We start from the raw sequence: 7,355 nt of genomic DNA on the forward strand, positions 1-7,355 counted from the left end.
CCATTTTTAAAAAATCCCTAAAACACGATTTTCGGGACAACCATAACGGTCATTTTGAGCCGTGAATGGGGTATGCTTGACTTTCCATGCTTGCAGGTTAAAACGAGTTTTGCAGACATGTCATGTCGACCAAAAGTCTGCATTGTGTTATTCATACTGGCGTAAAGAATCATTACAGTATTCAAGGTCACCCAAGGATACGACAGTAGCTTCGCTACATGTTACATGTCCACACAAAAATGATAGCGGACATGTACTGTCCAGGAATCTGTTTTATCTATAGAAAAGTGTTGTTTTATCTGTTGCACGGCACGGAGGCAAACAGGCTTGTTTGCCGCTTTATTGTAAATGACCGCAGGTGACCCCGAAATAGAACGCGGGTTCGATTCGAATTGCCCAGATCGAACACGATCGAACACAGTTCGGGTTCTATGGCATGTGGGAACTTTGCAACCCAGATTTTACCACCGTGAATCTTTATCCCGCACGGCACGAAAAATGGTATTTACGGATGCTTAAACTATGCTTAAAGTCAACGTATATTTCGTCTTTACGCATCTATACACGTTTTATACGAGTACGTAAAGATCGACGTTACGTGGTCTTTCCGTAGGTGCGGATGGATCCTTATTTTCCGGTTTTCACGTAGCCTTTAAGCACTTAAAGATGTCTTAAATATTGATGAAAATATTTCTAAATTGTAAGTAAAGTTGACGTATTTTCATTCTTTAAGCATTTATTACGGCTCATATAAGTGTGTGTAAAGATGACGGATAGGTGCGGATGGATCCGTATTTTCCGGTTTTCACGTAGCCTTTCAGCTGCTTAAAGTTGTCATAAATACTGTTTAAAATGCTCTTATAACGTATTTAAAGTTCACATTTATTTCTAATTGAAGCACTTTTACGGCCAATTTACGTGTGTGTAAAGGTAATCATTTGTTGCGTATATGGTGCTTATTTTTCGGATTTTCAGCTGACTTTCAGCAGCTTAAACTGCGTCTTTATTACCCATAAAGTGTGCGTAACGTTGGCGTATTCTGTTGCATTAACTTGCCGTTTATTCTGCGTATGTCAGAGGTATTTGTGGCATTTTGGTGTCCAGTCCTGTCGTGGTTTGGTGGGCTATCTTCGGGCCTGCCGTCCTGTTGAAGTTAGGCTCCCTGGATAGAGTTCAGCGGCACGATATCGATGCGAAACATACCGGGGAGCCTGGCTTACTCCGGCGGCGAAGAGGTCCTAGATCCCCAAAGAAAGCCGCTCCATACCCGGTAGACTGGAAACCAGGCTAGTGACCAAGTCGTATAGTCCTTGTTCTCGTTGAGTCAGCCGGCTGAGCTCGAGCGATAAGTCACTGTGTAGTCCGTGCAAAGTTCCTTCAAGATTCTGCACTGTATCCAAGTCTAGAATTCCGCATCCAACGTCGTTAGGCAAAGGTAGAGTTTACTTTGAAAGAGCACTCTTGTCCATTTGGCCACCGCAGGCTTGGAGAAGTAATCCGCTCAGTTTCGCGAATACAGATACCGATATGACTCCCGGTCTTGGTCGCCGACACAGATATACGGTCGTGATGTTTTCTCATTCCGTGCCGAGCCGTGCCTTGTTCCATATCTCCACTCCAATCCGTTTTGTAGACTTGTACAGAACGAGGACCATGTGCCCTAGTTTTGTGTCCGTTCCGTCGGGGTTCAGGGTGATTAAAACCAACTGAATCTCGTCCATAACCTGCAGTGAGTCCTGATGGAATTGGTCCAATCTTCCATCCCGTACTTGTCTTCAAAAAGGCGCCCTGTAAAATGCTAGCCCTGGTGCTTGCGTCTTGCATATCCAGTAGATTTCAAAATCCCACCGTTGTCTGTCATTGGATAATACCCTGTCACATGACACACCATCTGGCAGATATCGGCTCCCCCATATGGCGATTATCTTGCATTTGAATCCCTGTGTTGTTTTTTCACAGCTTGGCACTGAATAAATTTACATTTTGAAAAACACCATGTCTTGTCAGCGCATCTTACCGAAACACACCGCAGATACTGTTTGTTCCATGTTTTTATAAACAACTTTTTACATTTACATTCTTTTCTCATTACATTCGCCGCCGACAACTGATTTGTCCATCCTAAAACAACGGTCTCGTACTTTCACACCCGAATTGTCCACCTAAAAATTCCAGGACGGAGTACGTAACATCATAAACATGTTACGGACGGACAGTATTTGCCAGTTTGAATACATAGACGAAAATGAATAACGCAAAATTATACAACTTTTGGGGACATATGAGCTGAAGGGAAGAGATCACCTCCCGTTTACCTAAAATTCGCATGGGTAAAGATTAAACACGTCGTATGTTTGCTAAATAAACGCATCGTTTCATAGAGGTTTTGGGAACATAAGCCAGTGTCATTTAAAATTCGCGTACAGAAAAATTAAACACGTCTTATGTTTGTTGAATAAACGTTACATTTCCTTTAGCTTTCGGGAACATATAAGCTAACGTCACTTAAAAAACTCGTAAGGTATGATTAAACACGTCGTATGTTTGTTGAATAAACGCTACGTTTCATAGAGATTTTAGGAATATATAAGCCAACGTCACTTAAAATGCACGTAAGGAAAAACTAAACATGTCGTGTGTTTGTTGACTAAACGCTATATTTCATATAGCTTTCGGGAACATATAAGCTAACTTCACTTGATTTACGTGTAAGGTAAGATTAAACACGCCGTATGTTTGTTGAATAAATGTTACATTTCATATTGCTTTTGGGAACATATAAGCTAACTTCACTTAAAAAACTTGTAAAGTAAGATTAAACACGTCGTATGTTTGTTGAATAAACGCAACGTTTCATAGAGTTTTGGGGAATATATAAGCCAACGTCACTTAAAATGCGCGTATGGAATGATTAAACATGTGATATGTTTGTGGAATAAACGTTACATTTCATATAGCTTTTGGGAGCATATAATCCAACTTCACTTAAAATACGCGTATGGAAAGAATAAACACGCCGTATTGTTCTTGAATAAACGCTATATTTCATATAACTTTTGGGAATATATAAGCTAAAGGGGGGAGGTTCTCCCTCCGTTCGCTTAAAGTGTGCGTAGAGAAAGATTAAACGCGTCGTATATTTGTTGAATAAACGCTACCTTTCATATAGTTTTTGTGAACATATAAGCTAAAGGGGAGAGATACCCCCCCCCCCCCCCGTTCGTAGGGAAAGATATAACACAGCGTATGTTTGCTGAAAAAAGACGCTACATATCATCCATAGCTTTTGAAAACATATCATTTAAAATATATGCGCGTTGGGGAAGATTAAACACGTCGTATTGTCACCGTATTGTTGTTGAATAAACGCTACCTTTTATATTGTTTTCAGGAACATATAAGCTAGGGGGAGGCTCTCCCTCCGTTCGCTTAAAGCGTGCGTAGAGAAAGATTAAACGCGTCGTATATTTTTTGAATAAACGCATCGTTTCATAGAGGTTTTGGAAACATATAAGCCACCGTCATTCAAAATGCGTACAGAAAAATTAGACACGTCGTACGTTTGTTGAATAAACGTTACATTTCCTTTAGCTTTCGGGAACATATAAGCCAACGTCACTTAAAATACGCGTAAGGTATAATTAAACACGCCGTATGTTTGTTGACTAACCGCTACGTTTCATATAGCTTTGGGGAATATATAAGCCAACGTCACTCAAAATGCGCGTATGGAAAAACTAAACATGTTGTATGTTTGTTGAATAAACGCTACATTTCCTTTAGCTTTCGGGAACATATAAGCAAACGTCACTAACAAAACTCGTAAGGTAAGATTAAACACGTCTTATGTTTGTTGAATAAACGCTACGTTTCATGGAGTTTTTAAGAATATATAAGCCAACGTCACTTAAAATGCACGTAAGGAAAAACTAAACATGTCGTATGTTTGTTGACTAAACGCTATATTTCATATTAGAAATATAGCTTTCGGGAACATATAAGCTAAGATTAAACACGTCTTATGTTTGTGGAATAAACATTACATTTCCTATTGCTTTCGGGAACATATAAGCTAACGTCACTTAAAAAACTCGTAAGGTATGATTAAACACGTCGTATGTTTGTTGAATAAACGTTACATTTCATATTGCTTTCGGGAACATATAAGCTAACTTCACTTAAAAAAAACTCGTAAGGTAAGATTAAACACGTCGTATGTTTGTTGAATAAATGCAACGTTTCATAGAGTTTTTGGGAATATATAAACCAGCGTCACTTAAAATACGCGTATGGAAAGATTAAACACGCCGTATTGTTCTTGAATAAACGCTATATTTCATATAGCTTTTGGGAATATATAAGCTAAAGGGGGGAGGTTCTGCCCCCGTTCGCTTAAAGTGTGCGTAGAGAAAGATTAAACGCGTCGTATATTTGTTGAATAAACGCTACCTTTCATATAGTTTTTGTGAACATATAAGCTAAAGGGAGGAGGTACCTCCTCGTTCACTTAAAATACCCGTAGGAAAAGATATAACACAGCGTATGTTTGCTGAAAAAAAAAACGCTACATATCATCCATAGCTTTTGGAAACATATCAATTAAACTGCGCGTTGGGGAAGATTAAACACGTCATATTGTCACCGTATTGTTATTGAATAAACGGTGCATTTCATATTGTTTTCGGGATCATATAAGCTAAAGGGGGGAGGTTCTCCCCCCGTTCGCTTAAAGTGTACGTAGAGAAAGATTAAACGCGACGTATATTTGTTGAATAAACGCTACATTTCATATTGTTTTCGTGAACATATAAAATAAGGGGGGAGGTTCTCCTTCCGTTTGCTTAAAGCGTGCGTAGAGAAAGATTAAACGCGTCGTATACTTAAATTTTGTTGAATAAACGCTACCTTTCATATAGTTTTTGTGAACATATAAGCTAAAGGGAGGAGTTACCTCCCCGTTCACTTAGAATACCCGTAGGGAAAGATATAACACGTCGTATGTTTGTTGAAAAAAACGCTACATATCATCCATAGCTTTTGGAAACATATCACTTAAAATGCACGTTGGGAAAGATTAAACACGTCGTATTGTCGCTGTATTGTTGTTGAATAAACGCTACCTTTCATATTGTTTTCGGGAGCATATAAGCTAAAGGGGGGGAGGTTCTCCCTCCGTTCGCTTAAAGTGTGCGTAGAGAAAGATTAAACGTGTCGTATATTTGTTGAATAAACGCTACCTTTCATATAACTTTTGGGAACATATAAGCTAAAGAGGGAAGTCTACCCACCGTACACTGAAAGTGTGCGGAGAGGAAGATTAAACACGTCATATGTTTGTTGGTAAGCCATAAAAACACAACGCGAAAATTTTTTTGTATTTGCGTGCACCGAGGTCTGCTACAATTCATGTCAGGCGTTGAAAGGAAACAGAGTTCTAGGCACAGGCTCTCGATGATTTATGCGGCGTCTTTTCCGTCTTGCTTTAAATTGTGCGTAGAAAGAAATTAAAAATATACCTGATTGATTTACTCATGTTTCAAATTTGACTTAAGTTTTGAAACAGAAATACGAAATATTTCCTATACCTTTCTGGAACATATAAGTTTAACATGTTTGTCGGAACTGAATATTTCAGTATCTGTAAACCGTGCGTAAAGAAACATGCAGTAATACGTTACATTTACAACTGCGAAAATCCTTCGTAAAGATTAGATTTCTTTTTCAGTACACTTTAATCAATCTTAAAGTCTGCTTAAATATTTCCCTGTCTTTAAAGTCTCAATACGGATGTCGTAAATTTTGCTTAAATATCTGTTTTCGTGCTGTGCCGCTGGACACCCCCTCAGGCAAGTCGTTGATGAACACGACAAAGAGCACCGGTCCCAGCACGCTTCCTTGCGGTATCCCGCTCTTTACTTCTGTCCATGTAGATGCTTCCCCGTTGAGTACCACCCTCTGCCTCCTATTAGCCAAGAAGTCCTCAACCCAGTTCCACAGAGTACCACATACTCCGTAGGAACGCAGTTTGCAGAGTAGACGCTTGTGGGGAACAGAGTCGAACGCCTTCTGGAAGTCGAGGTAGACCACGTCCAGTGGGTGACCTTCTTCCAGGGCCTTTGTCCACTCTTCCATGATCACCAGAAGCTGGGTAACACACGACCTGCCAGGTACGAAGCCGTGCTGTGCATCAGTGAAATGCCTGTTTGCAACCAAAAATTCCACTAATGCATCCCTGATGATGGATTCCATCAGTTTTCCTACCACCGAAGTGAGACTAACCGGTCTGTAGTTTCCAGGAATGTCTCCCCCCCCTTTCTTGTGAATAGGTGTTACGTGGGCTTGTTTCCATGCATGAGGTAGCCTGCCTGATTCCAGGGATTTACTGAAAATCATAGTTAGAGGGTGCGCCAAGTCGTAGGCCAGTTCCCTTAACAGTCTCGGATGAAGGTTGTCGGGACCTGCAGACTTGTTGGGATTCAGCTCTGTTAGCTTCTTCAACACCTTCTCCTCTGTAATTTCCAGATCCTCTAGTCCTGGCCCCAAGTGCTTCACCTCCACTTCAGGAATGTCGACGGTCTCCGAGGTGAACACACTGCTGAAAAACCTGTTTAGCACCTCCGCCTTATCCTTGTCTGTCTTTGCTTCAGTGTTGTCTGGCTGCTTCAAGCTACCCACCTTGGGTCTTGTCTGTAGACGTGATCTAGCATACCTCCAGAAGGCCTTTGGGTTGCCTTTGATATCCTTAACAAGTCTGTGTTCAAAGTTACTGCATAGATCCCTGGTGAGATTTCTTAACTTGTCCCTTTTCCCTGCATACCTCACATAATCTGTTTGCTTCCCAGACTTCTTCCACTTAGCCCATGCTTTCTTCTTACTCCTGCTTGCTTTCAGAGCTTCGTTGTTTAGATACAGCTTGTTGGGTCTGCTACCAGGCTTCGCCATTGGAACACAACTGTCAATGATCCTTTGCATGACTTCTGTGAACTTTTCCCAGGCTTCTTCCACATCTAGATCTCCCAGACTGCCCTCCCAATCTTCCTGCTGTAACAGTATCATTGCCTGAGCAAAGCTTGCCTTGTTGTAGTTTCGCCTCGGTTGGTTCGGTGGTGCCGCCTCCACGGAACAGCAGACAGAAAACCGCAGGCAGCAGTGGTCTGCTCTACCAAGTCCTGGATTATAAGTTATCCCCCCTACCAACTCTTCCTCGTTAGTGATGACAAGGTCCAGCACTGCAGGAGTCTGGTTGTTCCTGTATCGTGTGGGCTCCGTTACATGTTGGTCTAGATGGTTGTTGTCCAGGCAGTCCAAAAGTAGACGGCTGTGATGACTCTCACTACCTGTAGATTTCCACCCCT

This window comes from Branchiostoma belcheri, unplaced genomic scaffold (genome assembly GCF_001625305.1).
Source record: "Branchiostoma belcheri isolate BF01 breed outbred unplaced genomic scaffold, Haploidv18h27 scaffold277, whole genome shotgun sequence".
Classification (NCBI taxonomy): domain Eukaryota; kingdom Metazoa; phylum Chordata; class Leptocardii; order Amphioxiformes; family Branchiostomatidae; genus Branchiostoma; species Branchiostoma belcheri.